This window comes from Eubalaena glacialis, chromosome 11 (genome assembly GCF_028564815.1).
Source record: "Eubalaena glacialis isolate mEubGla1 chromosome 11, mEubGla1.1.hap2.+ XY, whole genome shotgun sequence".
Taxonomy (NCBI): domain Eukaryota; kingdom Metazoa; phylum Chordata; class Mammalia; order Artiodactyla; family Balaenidae; genus Eubalaena; species Eubalaena glacialis.
Genome location: NC_083726.1, coordinates 53,025,100 through 53,046,461, shown reverse-complemented (window position 1 = coordinate 53,046,461; position 21,362 = coordinate 53,025,100). Strand labels below are relative to the sequence as shown.

At 39.0% G+C, this 21,362-nt stretch overlaps 3 pseudogenes; 1 reads left to right on the top strand and 2 right to left on the bottom strand.

The window, feature by feature from the left end:
* Positions 1-292: 292 nt before the first annotated feature.
* On the bottom strand, positions 293-970 carry LOC133100919 (ATP synthase subunit a-like; annotated as a pseudogene).
* Positions 971-1,220: 250 nt separating this feature from the next.
* LOC133101266 (cytochrome c oxidase subunit 2-like) lies at positions 1,221-1,886 on the bottom strand (annotated as a pseudogene).
* Positions 1,887-6,489: 4,603 nt separating this feature from the next.
* On the top strand, positions 6,490-7,645 carry LOC133101663 (hsc70-interacting protein-like; annotated as a pseudogene).
* Positions 7,646-21,362: the final 13,717 nt, after the last annotated feature.

Sequence of the window (21,362 nt, the reverse complement as noted above, 5' to 3'; positions counted from 1 at the left end):
AAAAAAGCCGGTAAAAAGTAGAACTTCTGATACGATAAATAAGATTATTCCGTATCGAAGTCCCTTTTGGACGGTTGGTGTGTGGTGGCCTTGGAAAGTGCTTTCTCGAATGATGTCTTGTCATCATTGATATATGTTAGAATATTAGTCAGTAGGCCCAGTATTAGGAGAACTATTGAGTTGAAGTGGAAACATATGATTAGGCCTCATGTTATGAGAAGTGCTGAAAGAGCTCCTGTGAGGGGTCAAGGACTGGGGTTTACTATGTGATACGTGTGGGTTTGGTGGGTCATTATGTGTTGTCGTGCAGGTATAAGCTTACTAAGAGGGTAAATACATAGGCTTGAATTATAGCGGCAGCAAATTCAAGGATGGTGAGTAGGGTGAGAATAGTAAATGTAATAAGAGCTGTGAATGTGCTGGTGCTTACTAACACGGGGGTTGTCTCCCCGATTAAGTGTATTAGTAAGTGGCCTGCCGTAATATTAGCTGTTAGTCGTACTGCCAGTTCTACTGGCTGGATGAATAGGCTAATAGTTTCGATAATTACTAGCATAGGGATGAGGAAAGTGGGTGTGCCTTGTGGTAAGAAATGGGCTAGGGATGCTTTTGTTTTATTACGGAGGCCCGTAATGACAGCACCGGCTCATAGAGGGATGGCTATTCCTACATTGACTGGGAGCTGTGTGGTGGGTATAAATGAGTGGGGTAATAGTCCGAGAAGATTGGTTGAGCCGATAACTAGAATGAGTGATATTAGTATTAGCAATCAGGTTTGTCCTTTATGATTATGAATACCTATTATTTGCTCTGATGTGAGTTGAATTAATCACTGTTGAAGGGAGATTATGCGATTATTAATTAGTCGTTTTGATGTTGGGAATAGAATACTTGGGAATATAACGATCAGGATGACTACAGGGATGCCTATTACTGGGGTTACGAAAGGGGCAAATAGATTTTCGTTCATACTGTTTCTCAAGGGGCATATTGTTTTTGTATTTTAATGAGTGTTGATTTTGGGTTGGGGTAGTAGATGTGCTTTGAGATTTTTAGTTGAAATATAATAAATAGTGTTAGAAATATAGATGAACTAGTAACAAATCATGTTGATATATCTAGTTGTGGCATGTCATCAAGGAGAACTTTGGCTCTCAATTTTTAACTTAAAAGGTTAATGCTAATCTAGCTTCTTAATGAGTTTATAGTATAGACGCTGATCATTTCTTGAAGTATTTTAGGGGCACTAGTTCAAGAACAATTGGCCTGAAGCTGTGGTTTGACCCACAGATCTCTGAACACTGTCCGTAGAACAAGCCTGGTCATGTTGATATTAGGGTTGTTTGGTTTAGGTGCCCTGGGATTGCGTCTGTCTTTAGGCCCAAGGAGAGTACGGCTCATGAGTGTAGTATGTCTTCGGAGGAAATTAGTACTCGGACTGTTATCTCTATAGGTCAAATTACTCGGTTATCTACTTCTAGTAGTCGTAGTTCTCCTGGTTTTAGGTCTGGTGTTGGGATTATATAGGAATCAAAGTTTAGGTCTTTGTAGTCAGTGTATTCATAGCCTCAGTATCATTCGTGGCCTATAGTTTTTACAGTAAGAGATGGGCTGTTGATTTCATCTATCATATAAAGAATTTGTAATGATGGCAGGGCAATTAAGATTAAGATAATGGCTGGCAGGATAGTCCAAATAGTCTCCACCTCTTGGGCATCTATTGTGCTAGTATGTGTTAACTTAGTTGTAAGTATTAGTGTAATGATATAGAGGACTAAGGAGCTAATTAGGAAAACAATTATTAGTGTGTGGTCGTGAAAATGTAGCAGTTCTTCTATGATGGGTGATGTTGTATCTTGAAAACCTAGTTGGAAGGGGTATGCCATAGAGATATACGGTATTTTCACTTGTGACTTAACTTTGACAAAGTTATATAAAATTTTACTAATACCTAGTTCATGAAGAAAGACATGGTGGCTATGATGTTGGCTTGAAACCGATAAGAGAGGGTTCGATTCCTTCCTTTCTTGACTATTTTAGATTAATGTAGGTTGGTTCTTCGAATGTATGATATGGTGGAGGACATCCATTTAGTCATTCTAAATTTGTGATAGTCAGCTCTACTGCTAATACTTCTCATTTGGATGTGAATGCTTCTCAGATAATGAAGACTATCAGTATGACTGCTGTTAATGAGATGAATGAGCCTATTGATGAGATGGTATTCCATGTTGTATAGGCGTCTGGATAGTCAGAGTATCGTCGAGGCATGCCAGATTAGCCTAGGAAATGTTATGGGAAGAAGGTTATGTTGACACCCACGAATATGATCACAAAGTGAATTTTTGCTCATGTCAAGTTGAGTGTATACCCTGAGAATGGTGGAAATCAGTGTACAAATCCTATGATAGCGAAAACAGCTCCCATTGAGAGCACATAGTGAAAGTGTGCGACTACATAGTAGGTATCATGAAGTATAATGTCTAATGATGAATTAGCTAGGACAATACCTGTTAGTCCACCGACTGTGAAAAGGAAGATGAAACCCAAGGCTCACATCAGGGCCGGTGATCATTTAATATTGCCTCCATGACATGTTGCCAATCAGCTAAATACTTTTACCCCTGTAGGGATGGCAATAATTATAGTAGCTGATGTAAAGTATGCTCATGTATGAATGTCCATACCTACTGTGAATATGTGATGGGTCCATACAATAAAACCTAAGAACACAATTGATATTATAGCTCATACCATACCCATATATCCGAAAGGCTCTTTTTTTCCCGAGTAGTAAGGTACAATGTGTGAGATCATCCCAAACCCAGGTAGGGTGATGGTGGCCTCGTAGAATGAGTGGGAGTGTTCCTTCCTCTGCTATATTTTGGAAGAGTTTGAGAAGGATAGGTGTTAGCTCTTCTCTAAATGTTTGATAGAATTCGCCTGTGAAGCCGTCTGTTCCTGGGCTTTTGTTTGTTGCAAGATTTTTAATCACAGTCTCAGTTTCAGTGCTTGTGATTGGTCTGTTTATATTTTCTATTTCTTCCTGGTTCAGTCTCGGAAGGTTGTGCTTTTCTAAGAATTTGTCCATTTCTTCCAGGTTGTCCATTTTATTGGCATATAGTTGCTTGTAGTAATCTCTCATGATCCTTTGTATTTCTGCAGTGTCAGTTGTTACTTCTCATTTTTCATGTCTAATTGTATTGATTTAAGTCTTCTCCCTTTTTTTCTTGATGAGTCTGGCTAATGGTTTATCAATTTTGTTTATCTTCTCAAAAAACCAGCTTTTAGTTTTATTGATCTTTGCTATTGTCTGCTTTCCTTTCTAAACAATTCACTTTTTAAAAAAAAAATTAATTAATTAATTAATTTATTTATTTTTGGCTGCATTGGGTCTTGCTGCACACAGGCTTTTTCTAGTTGCAGCAAGCGGGGGCTACTCTTCGTTGAGGTGCGCAGGCTTCTCACTGTGATAGCTTCTCATGTTGTGGAGCATGGGCTCTAGGTGTGCGGGCTTCAGTCATTGCGGCACGCAAGCTCAGTAGTTGTGGTTCGCGGGCTCTAGAGTGCAGGCTCAGTAGTTGTGGTGCATGGGCTTGGTAGCTCTGCGGCATGTGGGATCTTCCTGGACCAAGGCTCGAACCCGTGTTCTCTCCATTGGCAGGTGGATTCTTAACCACTGCACCACCAGGGAAGTCCCTGAATGATTCGCTTTTTAATGCAGGGACTTATTCATCCTTAAATGATACATGGTAGGAATTCAATGAATATCTGTCAGATGATTAAATAAATGAGCAACAATTTACTTCTGCAGCCACCTTTGCTGGGTAAGACACTTTGGATCTGAAGATTCTATTGAACACGGGGCACCCTCCAGCTCCTCAGGAAATAGTGGACATGGAACCTTCCCTTGAGGGAGAGAAAGCATGTTTCTGGGAGCTTTGCAAATGTTTCATGGGAATCTCACTTTTGGTTCTCTTAAGGACTCTTTTTTGGTTCATCACTCCATATGCCTCATGGACCAAATTACTACATGTTTCTGGTGGTTCAACATGTTCTTGGCCACAGAGGCTGATATCCTGCTACAAACTGAGCCTGGTAGGAACTTAAAAGGAGATGCTTCTCATCTGTCCTCTGGCATGCCTTCAGTGAGACTCAGGCATTTGAAGACATCAGACCCAGACACCAAAATGAAATTAACAAGAAGGGGCTCCCATGAGGGAGAATGGGCGCCTCAGATTCAAATGAGCAGTCGATTGAATCCAGTGAAGGCGCTAATGAGCTGTTCTACGCAGCTCTGGCAAATTCACCCCGCACCTATAATTTTCTCTCTGGATATCATTAAAATCAAATGATTCCCTTATTTGGGGTATCCATTTACAGTGTAATTATTTTGGTCTTTTGTAGTGACTTTCGTGGTTAAATTAGGCAATTCTTCTGCCTGTGTAGATAATGTAATGACTTTTTAATCATTTGTTTTCTACCAGCCAAATTGTTTCCATGATCCCATTAGAATTCTTCTGTAGTGATTCCAATGGATTTATTGAACTACTGGTGACAGCCTCACTGATGAACTGCAGGCTGCCTGCTGTTAAATTCAGCCAATGAATATCAAATACCTTCCATTTTCCCAGGAACCCAGAAAAAAATCTAATAATTTTGATCAATGGATATATTTCCTGACATTCAGCGTAGAAATTACAAAGAATACCATATGCTTATGGTAGGTTTTAAAAATATAAATTTATTTTTTTTATGATTATAAAAGTAATACATTATTATTCTTAAAACATCCAGAAATACCCCAAATACAACAAATACTATAGAAATGCCTGTAATTTCACCACTTACTTAAAACCATTTTGTATTAGATGGTATCTCCCTATAGTTTTTTTTAAAAAATCTATTTCTCTTTCCCTTATCTATCAATTATCTACATACCTACCTATCTATTCAAAATTGGAACCATAATTTTTTAACCATATTTTTTTCATTTAATATGCATGATAAGAATTTTTCCATGTCCCTGAATATTCACTGCAGTTACAATCTTGAATGGTTGTGTAATATTTTAGTATGTACATTTGTTCTCCAAATACTTTCTGAGTTCCTACTCTGAACAAGCAAAGACTTACTGTAATTTATTTAGTCATTGCTCTATTGTATGAACATTGTTTGAACTTATAAAAATATAAGTCGTATCATAGCTCTCTGCTCCAAACACTGCAAGGGCTCCCCATTTTGCTAAGAGTAAAAGCTTACATCCTTATGATGGCCTTTGAGGCCCTTCAAGGTTGCCCCCAACTCTTACCTCTCTGGCTTCATCTCCTATTCCTCTCCCTGCCCAGGCCACACCAGCCCCACTGGACTCCCTACTGTTTTTCTAATTGCCAGACAAGCTGTGCCCCTGGGCCTTTGCACTAGCTGTTCTCTCTGCCTGGAATGCCCAAGGACCCACTACCCAGATTTCTCACCTCCTTAGAATCTTGTGCTCAGACGTCATCTTCTTACTGAAGCAAACTGTTCCTTTTTGTCTTGCCTCCAGCCACTCCTGATTGCTCTTATCTTGCTCTGCTTTGTCTTTTTTTTTTTTCACAGCGTCTATTATTTTCTCATGTACTATTTTACTTTATTTACTAAGTTTACCATTTATTATCTACTCCTCCCACTGTAATGTAAATTCCATGAGGGTAGAGATTTTTGTCAATTTTGTTCACCAGTGTATTGCAGGTGCCCCAAACACTACTTGGCACATAGTAGGTGCTCAATAAATATTTGTTGCATGAATGTATAAATGTTTTTGCATTTTTGGCTACTTGTGTACAATGCTATATAGAGTCTAAATCTCTGTATCAATCTCTTGTGATTTTCTGAGATTTCATGGAATTACTGAATCAAAGGAACAACTTTTAAGGCTTTCTGATATATGTCATCAAACAGCTTTTTAGAAAACTTGTGCTGATTTACGCTTCCAGCAGAGTATAACTATGTCCATCTCATTGCATTAACACAGGCATTAAGCATTATTTAAAAAAATCTTTGTTAACCTGAGTGCTGAAGAACACTACTCATTTTAAAATTTTATGTTAAAAAATTTTACAACTATTTGACGACTAGTAAGTTTGAATATTTAAAAATCAGCTTATTAGTTATTGATTTCTTTGGGGGATCACCTGATCACATTCCTTATTGATTTTTTGTAGTGAATATTAAGATTTATTTTCATGTTTATTAGGAATAATTTGTGCACACAAGAGAATATATTTAGAGAAAAAAAAAAATACTCCTGAACCCACCGCCCAGTTTAAGAAATAGAACATCGTCAGTTCTTTTGAAATCCTAATGTCCCAGTTGAATGCCTCCCAGTCCCATTCCTCAACATCTTCACAGAGAAACCATTGCTTTTTTGTGTGTCCCCAATGGCATATTGTTTAGTTTTGTCTGTTTTGAAAATGGAGTCATACTGCAGTTCAACATTGTGTTTCTAAAATGTTTGATTGCTGGAATCTGGCCGCAGCCTCCGCCGCGCCCGCCACCTCCCGCCGCCTCCGGACAGTGGACCGGCACAAAGTGAGCGAGCCTCGAGCCTTCGTGAAAATGTGCAAGCAGGACCCGAGCGTTCTGCACACCGAGGAAATGTGCTTCCTGAGGGAGTGGGTGGAGAGCATGGGGGGTAAAATACCACCTGCTACTCATAAAACTAAATTGGAAGAAAATACCAAGGAAGAAAAAACAGTAAGAAGGTGGAGGAAAACATAAAGACAGATGAACCATCAAGTGAGGAAAGTGATCTAGAAATTGACAATGAAGGTGTGAATGAACCAGACACTGATGCCCCTCCAGAAATGGAAGATGAAAATGTAGAGATAACTGAGGAGATGATGGATTAGGCAAATGATTAAAAAGTGGCTGCCGTTGATGCCCTAAATGATGGTGAACTACAGAAAGCCATGACTTGTTCACAGATGCCATCAAGCTAAATCCTCATTTGGCCATTCTGTATGCCAAGAGCCAGTGTCTTCATCAAATTACAGAAGCCAAATGCTGCCATCTGAGACTGTGACAGAGCTATTGAAAGAAATCCTGATTCAGCTCAGCCATACAAGTGGCGAGGAAAAGCGCAAAGACTTTTGGGCCATTGGGAAGAAGCTGCCCATGATCTTGCCCTTGCCTGTAAGCTGGATTATGATGAAGATGCTAGTGCAATTATGAAAGAAGTTCAACCAAGGGCCCAGAAAATTGCTGAACGTCGGAGAAAGTATGAGCGAAAACATGAAGGGCGAGAGATCAAAGAAAGAATAGAAAGGGTCAAGAAGGCTCGGGAAGAACATGAGAGAGCCCAGAGAGAGGAATAAGCCAGACGACAGTCAGGAGCTCAGTATGGCTCTTTTCCAGGTGGAATCCTGGTAATTTTCCTGGAGGAATGCCTGGAATGGGAGGGGGCATGCCTGGAATGGCAGGAATGCCTGGGCTCAATGAAATTCTTAGTGATCCAGAGGTTCTTGCAGCCATGCGGAATCCAGAAGTTATGGTGGCCTTCCAGGATGTGGCTCAGAACCCAGCAAATATGTCAAAATATCAGAGCAACCCAAAGGTTACGAATCTCATCAGTAAATTGTCGGCCAAATTTGGAGGTCAAGCATAATGCCCTCTGACAAATAAAGCCCCTGCTGAAGGTAAAGCAACTTAGATCACCTAATGGATGTCACAGTAATACAAACTGTGTACCTCTGACCTTCTCATGAAGAAAGCTGGGGTGCTTTGAGGATAATCCCTACCCCTCTGCCCCAAATGCAGCTGAAATATTTTACAGTGGTTTGCCATTAGGGTATTCATTCAGATAATGTTTTCCTACTAGAAATTAAAAACTTTAAACAATTAAAAAAATAAAGTAAAATAAAATGTTTGAATTCAACAACTACAGTTCATTTGTTTTTACTGCTATATACTATTCTCTTGTGTGTATATACCACTGTTTATTTATCCAAGCTCAGTGGGCAGTAGGATTGTTTCTAACTCTTTGGTGTGATAAATGACACTACTACAAACATTCTTGCTCATGATCGCTGAGGCGTTATACACAAAATCTCTGTAGGGTATGTACCTAGGAGTGGAATTTCTGGGTCATCGAGGATGTGTATGTTGAACTTTTCAAGATAATGTGAAACTCCTTTCCAATTTGGTTGTATTAATTTATATTCCTACTAGCAGTGGATGGGCTTTCCCGTTGCTTCACAATTTTTCTAACTCTTAGTACTATGCTGGAGTGGCTGAAAATTTTGGTTTAAATCTGCCTTTACCTTTCAAATGATTATTGGCTATTTACCTTTCCTCTTCTTTCTATTTATATTTAAAGGGTGATTACCACTGTTACCACAGTCATTGATTGGGTACTACATTGTGTGCCAATCCCTGCACATTGCATCATCCACTCACCAACCTTATGAAGTAGTTACCATCATATTTTGGGGCCCCAGAGAGATTACTATCAGAGTACATATTACAAACTGTATTTCTTCCAAATGATGACCTTCACATCTTTATAACATGTGACTTGAGACCCAAGACTAACCTGTAATCTTGTTAGACTGCAATTTGACAGAAGGTATCTAATTTCTAAAGTCTGTCCTAGGTCTTTCAGAGATTAAAAAAGAACACTAATAGTCGTATGAAAGAAAAATTTCTAGAGTTTATCTCCAAGGCCATTTTCTTGTTACCTTAGCAGAAAGGAAAAGGTCAATGGCATTTTTGTCATTATGTCTTGAATGATTTAAGAAATCATTTACATGTGAAAATACCAGCTGGAGCAAGATACATGCCTCCTCTCAGAGGAATTGTCTCCTGAAGGAACCTATTATTATTTTTTCAATGAATTACTTTTTTTTCTGTTGGATTTCCAAAGGGGAGTTGGCTGGTTCCAAAATCGAGTCTGGAATTTTAGAAAAAGGGAATGTTGTTATTGTTTCTTTTGAACTAATCAATCCAATAAGCATCTATTTTGAATCTGCTTTCTATAAGACCCTAAGACACAGAGATGTTTGAAAGAACAAGAGGATATCATTCCCATTTCCACTCTGTTTCCTATTAAGTTGGAAGGTTTCAAACTCTCAAAAATAGAATTCATTCATTTTTATTTATTTTCTGTCATTTATGTGTACCCCTGGTGTGTGATGGTTAATCCAAGGTTAGGTTAGGGGGCCTGATTGATCCCTAAATACATGGAAAGCCATCATTATCAGAGGTAAACAACCAGCTCAGAGCTTCCTGTCAATCTCCCTGTGAGAAAACCCATAGGAAATAATGTGGGACGGATCCAAGGGGACATGGAAAGGTGTTATCATTGTGCTTTGGAAGGCTAGGACTAGACCATTGCAGGCTAAGCAGGTCTTCACTCCCAAAGTCCCCTCTCTGACGGAGGAGGCCCCAGCCAGCCTGATGGAGAGCTAGGTATGTGGGAGTGGAGAGTGGTGACATGCTTTGCTGACACTGGCCTTTGAGTCCAGCTAGGCTCAGGAAGTCCACTGGGCCACAGACCACTGGGTCTCCAGGCAGCCTGCCAAGGGTGAGCAAGCAGGAGGTCAAGAAATGGGCAGAGGAAAGAATGACACTGTGGGCCATGGGGCCAGACCTGAACCTGATCTTTCCCGTTGCGCCTCTGGTTGGGTCCATCTGTGCTTGTCTGCCAGCCCAAGATAACACATACAGCACATACACACACGCATATTCCACACTCATATCCTTTTTTCAACCTTTCCATCACTCACTTTACCTTTACTGTATGTGGCCTTGTGCTATATTCACTTTAAACAAATAATTTTATTGAAGTATAATTTGCATACCATGAAAGTTACCCATTTTAACTGTACAAGTCAATGGTTTTGTTGTTGTTGTTTTGTTTTTGGTAAGTTTACTGAATTTGGCAACCATCACCAAAATCTAGTTTTGCAACAGTTCTGTTACTCCAATAAGATCATGTCCATTGGCAGTTGACCCCTGTTTCCTACCCTCCAGGCCCAGACCAACCAGTCATCTGCTTTCCATCTCTTATAGATTTGCCTTTTCTGGATATTTCATATAAATGGAATCATGCAAAGTTGGTCTTTTGTGTTTGGCTTCTTTCAATTAGCATGAAGTTCATCCATGTTGTAGCATGTATCAGTTTTTCATTTCTTTTTATTGCTGAATGGTGTTCTATTGTTTGGACACACCACATTGTGTTTGTCACTTGCCAGTTGATGGACATTTGGGCTGTTTACACTTTGGGGCTATTATGAATAAGGCTGCTATGAACATTCATGTGTAAGTCCTTGAATAAGCATATGTTTCCATTTCTCTTGGGCATATACATAAGAGTGGAATTGCTGCATCATATGATTAAGTCTATGTCTAACTTTTTAAGAAACTACCAAACTGTTTTCACATCAGCTGCACCATTTTATGTTCCCTGTGATTGACTTTTTCATATGAGTTCTGTCTCCCTTTACAGGCTATAGGCTTCTAGGGGACAGCACTCCTGCCTGTAGCTCTGTGTAACCATAACTCTCAGCATAGAGTAGGTCTGTGGTCATTAATGATGATTGCTGTAGTGGGCTGAATGGTGATTCCAAAGATATATCCACATTGTAATTCCTGGAACCTGTGAATATTACCTTATATGACAAAAGATGTGATTAAGTTAACGGTCTTGAAAGGAGGGGCTCCTCCTGGAATATCTGGGTGTATCCTAAATGCCATCACAAGTATTGTTGTAAGAGGGCAGAGGCAGAGGGAGATTGCACACAGACACACAGAGGAGAAGGCCATGTGAACACAGAGCAGAGAGATAAGGGGCCACAAGCCAAGGAATGCTGACAGCTACCAGAAGCTGGAAGAGGCAGAGAACAGCTTCTCTCCTAGATCTTCCAGAAGGAGTGAGGCTCTGATGACATCTGATTTCAGCTCACTGAAACTGGTTTTGGACTTCTGGCCTCCAGAACTGTGAGAATAAATTTCTGTTGCTTTTGGTAATTTGTTACAGCATCTGCAGGAAACAAATACAATTTGCTAAAAATGGTAGCTGAATGGAGCAGGAGTAAAAGCTGAAACACAGCATATCTGGAGATCGTAAACATAGTCTTGGATGTAGGAGACAAAGAGTTTTCCATTTCCTTTGGAGTAAGCCTTTATTATGAATGAAATGCATTCATTTACTCATTTAGTCATTAATTTTCAACCATTGAATTTCTAGTAGCTTTATTTGACTGACTTTCCTTTATAGTGGATATGTTTTCCTTTCCATCTGGAATGAAATTACATATCTGCCATTGCTTGATATACTTTATTTTATGTTGTGTCCAAACCAGTTTTACTGCCTGTAACCATCGGGAGGGCAAGATTCTGGAACCTGTGTTCGAATACTGGCTCCGCCACTAACTAGCTGTGTGGCTCTAGGCATGTCATCTGTATAATTGGAATAATAAGTGTACATAACTCATAAGGTTTGTGTGAGGATTAAACAGTAACAGTTTAACAACCAGCTCTCTCGATTTGTAATATTTGCCAAATTCTGTGGTATAAGTACTACCTTCGTGAACAATTTTAAGCTATCAAAGTAGCATCACTGAAGGTAGAAGTTGGAAGAGATGCACAGTAGCACACCATGATGTAATATTTCCTCTAATACAGATACAATAGATACTTAAACCCAAGAATGTAGATAATAGTAAAATGCAGTAAAATAATTAGGAAGACATTAGTTTTAAGTATTTCTTAACCTTGTTTTTTTAATAATTTATTTAATTGTATTTATATAATTTAATTTTTAATAATGGGCTGGGTTTAACAACTGGCTCATAAATTTCTTAAAAATTTAACAATTGACACTCCCTCGGGAACTGGTATAAACTGACTCTAGCTCACCTAAATTAATGTATGTAAAGAACTATAAAGGCTGAAGTTAGGTATTTTTATTTATTATCCTGGAAAAGCCCTGGCACTAGCCTAGGATCCTGTCTTGTCCCCACGCATGATTAATCGCTGTTAGGAGAGACCTAAATTTAAGGACGTGAGCGCCCAAGAAGAGCACTGAATTGGTAGCAAAATGAAGGAAATGGTAGCTTCTCGATCTCTTTATCAGAATGCTTGATGCATTCAGACCACTTTGGGCTTGAGGGCTCTTTAAGAATAAAGAAAGGGCCCAGAGAGGGGAATGCGTAGGGCAACATCTAGCTTAAGATGTACCATAGTTGGGGTCTTGGGTAAGAAGCCTAGCTAGAGAGTGGCAGAGTTGTAGCTCTTTATTCCCAGTCTGTCTCTCTATTAGTCTTTAGATGGCGACCTTTTGTTCTCTTCCCACCACCTCCATCTCTGATTTAAAGTTGACTGGTTTTTAAGAAGTGATGTGCTACAATGAACATTGTGGTGCATGTCTCTTTTGAATTATGGTTTTCTCTGGTTATATGCCCAGTAGTGGGATTGCTGGGCCGTATGGTAGTTCTATTTTTAGTTTTTTAAGGAACCTCCATACTGTTCTCCATAGTGGCTGTATCAATTTACATTCCCACCAACAGTGCAAGAGGGTTCCCTTTTCTCCACACCCTCTCCAGCACTTATTGTTTGTAGATTTTTTGATGATGGCCATTCTGACTGGTGTGAGGTGATACTTCATTGTAGTTTTGATTACTCAGCCATAAAAAGAAATGAAATTGTTATTTGTAGTGAGGTGGATGGACCTAAAGTCTGTCGTACAGAGTAAAGTAAGTCAGAAAGAGAAAAACAAATACCGTACGCTAACACATATATATGGAATCTAAAAAAAAAAAAGAATGGTACTGGCAAACCTAGTGGCAGGGCAGCAATAAAGACGCAGATGTAGAGAATGGACTTGCGGACACGGTGAGGGGAGGGGGAAGCTGGGGCGAAGTGAGAGTAGAATCAACATATATATATTACCGAATGTAAAATAGCTAGCTAGTGGGAAGCAACAGCATAGCACAGCGAGATCAGCTCGGTGCTTTGTGATGACCTAGAGGGGTGGGATAGGGAGGGTGGAAGGGAGGCTCAAGATGGAGGGGATATGGGGATATATGTATGCTAACACAGGATTGTGAAGCAATTATACTCCAGTAAAGATCTATTTAAAAAAAAAAAAAAAGCAATGTGTAGATCAAGAATTGATGAATCACCATAAACACAGTCCAAAGGCAGCTGACTTAAAGTGCTTTCGCTAGGTAACTCACCTGGGCTCCCTCAATGTTGGATGTTACTTAAATACTTAGAAAAGTAATTCATGATAAGTATCCATTTATCCTTTTGCTGATGAAACTAGTTCCATGAATTGTAAACTTAAATCTATATATACATATGTACATATGTACATGTATATGTACATATATACAGTGGAATATTACTCAACCATAAAAAGGAACAAAATTGGGTCATTTGTAGAGACATGGACGGACCTAGAGACTGTCATACAGAGTGAAGTAAGTCAGAAAGAGAAAAACAAATATCGTATATTAACGCATATATGTGGAATCTGAAAAAATTGGTATAGACGATCTTATTTACAAAGCAGAAATAGAGACACAGACGTACAGAACAAACATATGGATACCAAAGGGGAAAGGGGAGGGGTGGGATGAATTGGGAGATTGGGATTGACATATATACACTATTGATACTATGTATAAAATAGATAACTAATGAGAACCTACTGTATAGCACAGAGGACTCTATTCAGTGCTCTGTGGTGACCTAAAGAGAAGGAAATCCAAAAAAGAGGGGATATATGTATACGTATAGCTGATTCACTTTGCTGTACAGTAGAAACTAACACAGTATTGTAAAGCAACTATACTCCAATAAAAAAAATAAAGTTTAAAAGTACTTATAGTAATGAAAGTGTTTTCTAATACTCCTTTAAATGAGTAAAACCAGAATATAACAGATCAATTTATTCTGGAATACATAGGGAGAAAATAAGCAAATTACCTAGAACCAACTGATTCACAATTTAAATTGAAAGTTCTTTGTATTGCGAGCTACAAATTTCAGTTTTCCTTGGATTACCTTCAAACAGATAGGATAACATAAAAAATTCTGAAGAAAAAAAGGGTGTGGTAAAGACCTGCCTCCAGAAACTTCATGGCTTTGCTCCCCAAAGTGTGCTGTGTGGAATTTTATTCCTGGGAAATGCTTTAGGGGAAAAAGGTCTCTGATCAAATAAGCTTGGGGAATGCTGCATATTAATCCCCTCTCAGAGATGTACGAGGCTCAGCAGTACAAGCTCTGAGCAGGGCTATTGTAGAGACAACTCCCTAATTTAGCGTCACTCCCCATCTCTTAGACTTATTTGACCCCAGAATCCTGTTTTCATGTAACTCCTACAAACATCTCGAGCAACCAGTGTCCTCCAGGACACGATTTTGTAATCTCCACAACTAGGATTGTTATTATTGCTTCTAAATTGTTTTATGATCTTCAGCAAACCCTAGCCTCAGTTTCGCCTTTGAACTAATAACCCCCTCACAGAGATGCTGTGAACCAAAACTTCCATGGAAAGGTCCCCTAAAAACTTTGGCATGCTACTTCTGTCTTGGGCTAATGTTCATTTACCAGAAAGCCACCCTGTTAGTTCTTCTATTACCCCATTCTGCCAGGACTCTCAGTAATACCCCTCCGTGGAATGTCCGTCTCCGGTTGGCACGCACATAAAAGTGTGGACACCCGGCAAAGCCAAGGAAGCTACAACTTGCTTATATTTCAACCTGATGGTCTGTTTTAAAGGTCATTTTTTTCTTCTAAAGGCGCAAACGCTGCAGTAATTTCCTTTAGTACATTTTTAGCCACCTATATCGAGACAAGTTGTCATGGAATAACCTGTGTTCACATCCTCATTTCAAGGGTGGCTTAAATGTGGAGCCAGGATGGCTGCAGCCTTAAGGCTCACCTCGGCTGGTTACTCTGAAGCTGCCTTCTCAGTCTGGTTTTGGTTTAGAAACAAGGTAGTACGTAATCCAAATACGCCAGGGCAGAAGATCCAAATGACTAAAAAGCAAAGCAGCTTTAAAACTCCAGTAGGATACTGGGGGTTTAGCTCTTGTGACACTAGCCAAGGATTCATTATTCAACGAGGTGCCCAGTGGACTAGGTGCCCGCGGCTGGCTTGCTTCTGCAGAGGCAGCATTTGCTTCTTCCCAAAGTGTGTTAAGCTTTAGGCTCAAATGCAAACTCTGAGTAAATATTGATCTTTACAAAGTAGGAAAAAAACCGACAGATTTGCTTTTTAGTTTTTGGGTGTTTCCCTGAAGTGAGGCAAGACTAATTTGGACTCTGGGGACATTTGTCTTTGGAGTTTCTGGAGAGTGTCATAAAGGCTCTTCATTGAATCAAGCTTCCATGGGTGGAGATGGACTTAATTTCTATCACAAGGCTTAAGATCCCATCTCCAGCCAGGTTTCTGCCTTTCTGTCTCCCAATAAAGAACACCAGTTATAAGTTGGAAAAACCCAAGATTATCTTTTTGGTTAAAATGGATTATTCACAGAATTCTGAAATGTATCTTTCCCTCGTGAGCTGTAAACTTAAAGCTACAAACTCTTTCTCAAGCAGGAACTGAAGTTCAAAGAACTTGACTGGACTGAAGCATAAAGCAATAAATATGTGTCCCTTAATTTGCCCTCTAATTTCTTTCCTGTTTTTGTGTTTGTGATATTAATGCAGGAGAAATTCAGTAAATGGTCACTGACTTCGGTTTGATAGCTACTGAGTCCTTCGTTCTTGAGGCTTGGGTTCTGGAGTCGAGAGAAGGAGAGGAAAGGGAAGAGCTCATTTGGCCAGTGTCTAAGGAGGGGCTGATGTCCTGCATTTTATTTGAACCTCCTTGTCCATGGACCTAAGGCCTTGCTCCTGGATGTCTGAGTTGTGCAGTTGCATGGGGCTCCGCACAAAGAAGGATCCCAGGCTTGGTTCAGTGCCCTGTTGTCACCATGTTGATAGTCTTAATACTTTTTGAACAGAGACCCCACATTTTCACTTTGCTCTGAGCCCCTCAAATTTCCTAGCTGGTCCTTCCCCTGGATTACGGTTGATTAAGGCTCTCTGCTCTCCTCTTGCTCTTTTCTCCCACCCATGGCCCCAGATCCAGCCTGAAGACCATGCTCAAGGCTGGACTGTCCAGTGTCCTGTCCACTGGAGCAGGAAGCTAAGGATTCACCCTGCAGTGAACCAACTTTCAATGATTCTCCTGTGGATTTTTTACATTATTTGTCATCTCAGAGTAGCTCTTCTTTGTTTGAATTTTCAAAACGTACCAGGTAATTTCAACAGTTGTGCAAGCCAATCATGATTAGGAAGGGAAACATGTTACCAAGGAACAATCCCATAATGCCAATGCTTAATACAAATTATTTTTCATTTGTAATTTTTATACTCTTACTGATAATAAACCAGTAAACAGGTGCAAAATCAATTTACATTTGGAGTTTACATTAGAATTACAAAAAAATCTTGCTGAACACCTGAATACTTTGTTTTATGATGTCAGTTTCCTATACATGGTTTCTGTTTCTTTATGTTGAGCCATATGGAGGACATTTATTCAATATGCTTATTAAACTTGTATATTTGCACCACTTGCATAAACTGCCTAAAATTATGATGATGAAACTCCTTTCTTTGGATAGGCATTTGTTTTCTTTCCTTTTCTGTTTTTCTTTTTCATTGCCTCAGGAAATTCTTTGAAAGGGCCGTGTTTCTCATTTACCCAATTTAAAAATTGCTCTCCTCCAATAGCCCCTTCCTCTCTCCTACTTTGGTAGAAAAGTTTTCATTAAACTGTACCTTATTGTGATGATCTGTGCCTTCTTGAAGAATGTGGAAAGAAACAGGCCTATCTGTTGTTACTCTGTCTGTATTACTGAGAGCATTTTGTATTACGTGACACTCTGACCTCATTATGAGAACCCACAGGAGACATTGCTCTCTGCTCTCAATTGGAGTTGGTATAAGGCCTGGCTCATCTGGGGCTATGCCTAGCATATCAAGCTCAGATTGTGTCATTAGGCTCACTGGACATGGGATGAGATGAGAAAAAAAAATCTAGTTAATAAAACTTCTTTGGGACTTCCCTGGCGGTCCAGTGGTTAAGACTCCGCACTTCCACTGCAGAGGGTGTGGGTTCAATCCTTGGTCAGGGAACTAAGATCCCGCATGGCACTGCCAAATAAAATAAAAAGCATCAAAAAACAAAAACAAAGAAACTCCTTTTAGGAGGAGTACTGTATAGGGTTGAAGGGAATACTTTGAGAAGCCACTTGCAGAGGTGTTAAGAATTTCAAGGGGTATGATCAAGTAACAGTATGCCCAATAATCTTCCCTCTGAGTAGTTTGGCTGGATTTAACTGGAGAGCTTTTGTTTTCTGGGTGGGGCATAGAATTCTGGAGTCAGAGAAAAATTGCCTGGGATACTGGATGAGAAGCTGAACCCTGTCGGCAACCTTTATATAGAAACCTTTTATTCATGCAGCTCCTCTGTAAATAAATGTGGAAGAGGTATTTTAAAGACTGTCAGCTTGAAGGTATGCCAAAAAGTAGCTTTCCCACAGACCTACATGTCTTGATCAAGTCCTAATGTGAATTCCTTGTATAGTTTAACTTCCCCTGAGCAACTATTTAGTTTCTGTGTTTATGGTCTTTGGGACTCATAACCAGCCATGGTTTCCTCTTTGAGGTGCTGGAGCAGAGCTTAGAGCTAAGTATGCAGTCCATCTCTCCCAAGTGTGAAGAAGTCCCTGTACGCCTTTGTCCTAAGCTCACTCCTGGATCCGTTTTACTGTCTAACTTTTATTTCCTCTTGCCTCATTTCTCGTACTTATTTTATCTTGCCAAATGGTGTACATCTTCTCAGGCTGCCTTCACTCCATCCTACTTCAACTTTTAAATTATTTTTTAGGTATATTAATATTCTCTCCTCTTTCTTCTTTATCTTCTTCCTCCCCCTCCTCCTCTTCCGTGGTAACTTCATAAGAGTAACAACAATTATTTCATACCCCATATTATTGGCCTTCGTTTCAAGAGCTGACCTCCATTGTTGTGATTCTACATAAATTGACAAAGTGACCAAAGGATGAAGATTCATAATACATATGGTGGAGGGAAGGATGAAGGACGGGCTCAATCAATTTGCCAAATAGTAAAGACCTTACTGTTATATAAGTAAACATATACATAGGTAAGCAGCAAAGGATGTTAACTGTATGTAGAATCTAAAAACACAATAAAATACAAGTGACTCATACTGCACCTCACCAAATAAAGCTATTATGTATATTTTTATTAAAAGTAATTCAATATATAACTAGTATTATTCATTTATAATATGACTAATAGTCAACAAATTTTTGGCTTAACCTCCTAACTGTATTTCCAAATGCCGTAGCAGACATTTCCACCAAGATGTCCTAAAGGCACATTAAACTCAGCATCTTCAAAACCAAACTGAGTATATCTGGAAACCCTCACCCCTGCTCACACTTGTTCCTCCTTGCTCATTAGCGTCACTGTTCAGATTCCTCTCTTTTCTTAACCCTTACATCTGATCAGTCATCCAGTCCCCTGCTTAGATTTGAAATTTCTCTTGAGTCCAAACTCTCCTCTCTGACACTAAAGACATTTCAGATCCTGTTATCTCTCCCCTTTACCTGAAGTCTCCTGGGGCTGTGTGTGTACTCCAGGTGTACATAAAGCTATCTTTTGGGGTAAGTGAAGAAAGTATTAGAGCTGTTACATATATTTTTACCTCTTCCTTTATAAATTTATTTTTTATTGAACTGTATTTGATTTACAATGTTGTGTTAATAACTGCTATACAGCAAAGTGATTCACTAATATATATATATATGTATATATATACACACACATTCCTTTTTTTTTTTTTTGGCCGTGCCGTGCAGCATGCAGGATCTTAGTTCCCCAACCAGAGATCGAACCCGCACCCCCTGCATTGGCAGTGTGGAGTCGTAACCACTGGACCACCAGGGAAGTCCCTACATAGTCTTTTTTTAATGTTCTTTTCCATTATGATTTATCATAGGATATTGAATGTAATTCTCTGTGCTATACAGTAGGACCTTGTTGTTTATCCATTCTATATGTAATAGCTTACATCTGCTAACCCCAGCCTCCCAATCCATCCCTCCCCCAACCCCCTTTCCCTTGGCAACCACCAGTCTGTTCTCTATGTCTGTGATTCTGTTCCTGTTTCATAGTTAGGTTCATTTGTGTCATATTTTAGATTCCACATATAAGTGATATCATATGGTATTTGTCTTTCTCTTTCTGACTTACTTCATTTAGTATGATAATCTCTAGTTGCAGCCATGTTGCTGCAAATGGCATTGTTTCATTCTTTTTCATGACTGAGTAGTATTCCATTGTATATATGTACCACATCTTCTTTATCCATTCATCTGTCAATGGACATTTAGGTTGTTTCCATGTCTTGGGTATTGTGAATAGTGCTGCTATGAACATAGGGGTGCATGTATCTTTTTGAATTATAGTTTTGTCTGGATATATGCCCAGGAGTGGGATTGTTGGATTATATGGTAACTCTATTTTTAGTTTTCTGAGCAACCTCCATACTGTTTTCCACAGTGGCTGCACCAACTTATATTCCCACCAACAGTGTAGAATTTACCTCTTTTAACATTTCTGGCTTTTATGATGTACATATTGGAACAGTTATATATGTAAATAAATAATAGTCATATATAGGACTATGTGTTCAAAAATTTCTACTGGAGTGTGCAATCAAAATCGTTTGGAGATGACCAACCTAGACTATTGCAGTTTGTCACCATGCCTTCGGTCTAACTTCCCCACTATTCTGTTATTCATTATGAGTTAATACAAGTAATGTGTTCAGAATAAACTAAGCACTACCTAAGTGTCAACTATTATTATTATTATCCTGTCCCCAAACTTAACATTCTGCCACCTTTTAGATCCTTATAATCATGCATCTGGACTTTTTATTTAAAAGTCTTTAATAAATAAGTCAGTTCTCATATTAGGATTCTCAAGGTTAGCTCCCTGGCTCCTGGCCTGCTTTGCCAAGTCTTTGTGAGCACAGGCTGACACTCTGGGCTCTGGCTAGTTAGAGGAGAAAGATCGCTGTGGTCTAGCACCGTAACAAGATACGGTCACTCTGCTTCCAGCCTCTCCCTTGATTTCTTCCCATGACACATGTCACTTCCCTAAATCACACATCTGATTATGCCCCTGCCTGGTGTAAGAGAACTTGTGGACTTTAGACTATCTATAAAATAAGGTCTACATTCCCTTGGGAGAATGAGGAGAATAAAATATGTTGGAAAGTTGCTACCTAGGATTTGTAGAGTTTTGTGTTCTGCTGTATTTGCTGAGAAAAGGAAGGGAGGAAGAACAGCATAGTGTTAAGGCTTCAGAGGCAGAAGACATGGATTCAAAACCGTCCCTATCATGTGTGATCGTGGGTAAACTGCTTCCTATCTCCATGACTCAGTTTTCTTATATGTAAAAGGGTGTAATGATATTTGCCCCGTAGGGTTGTAAGGTAACATGTATTTTTCTTGGGAACCAATAGGTTCTTAATAAATGGTAGCACTTTTTAAAAAAATTGAAGTATAGTTGATTTACAGTGTGTCTTAGTGTCTGATGTATAGCAAAGTGATTCAGATATTTTATATATATATATATATATTCTTTTTCAGACTATTTTCCTTTATGGTTTATTACAGGATATTGAATATAGTTCCCTGTGCTATATAGTAGGACCTTGTCGTTTATCTGTTTTATGTATAGTAGTGTTTATCTGCTAATCCCAAACTCCTAATTTATCCCTCCCCCTCCCCCTTTCCCCTTTGGTAACCGTAAGTTTGTTTTTTATGTCTGTGAATCTGTTTCTGTTTTGTAAATAAGTTCATTTGCATCATATTTTAGATTCCACATATAAGTGATATCATATGATATTTGTCTTTGTCTGACTTACTTCACTTAGTATGATAATCTCTCGGTCCATCCATGTTGCTGCAAATGGCACTATTTCATTCTTTTTTATGGCTGAGTAATATTCTATTGTGTGTATATATATATATATATATATATATATATATCACATCTTTTTAAAATTTTTATTTTACATTGGAGCATATTTGATTAACAATGTTGTGTTAGTTTCAGGTGTACAGCAAAGTGATTCAGTTATACATATACATGTATCTATTCTTTTTCAAATTTTTTTCCCATTTAGGTTATTACAGAATATTGAGCAGTGTTCCCTGTGCTATACAGTAGGTCCTTGTTGGTTATCTATTTTATTTTTAAATTAATTTGTATTGGAG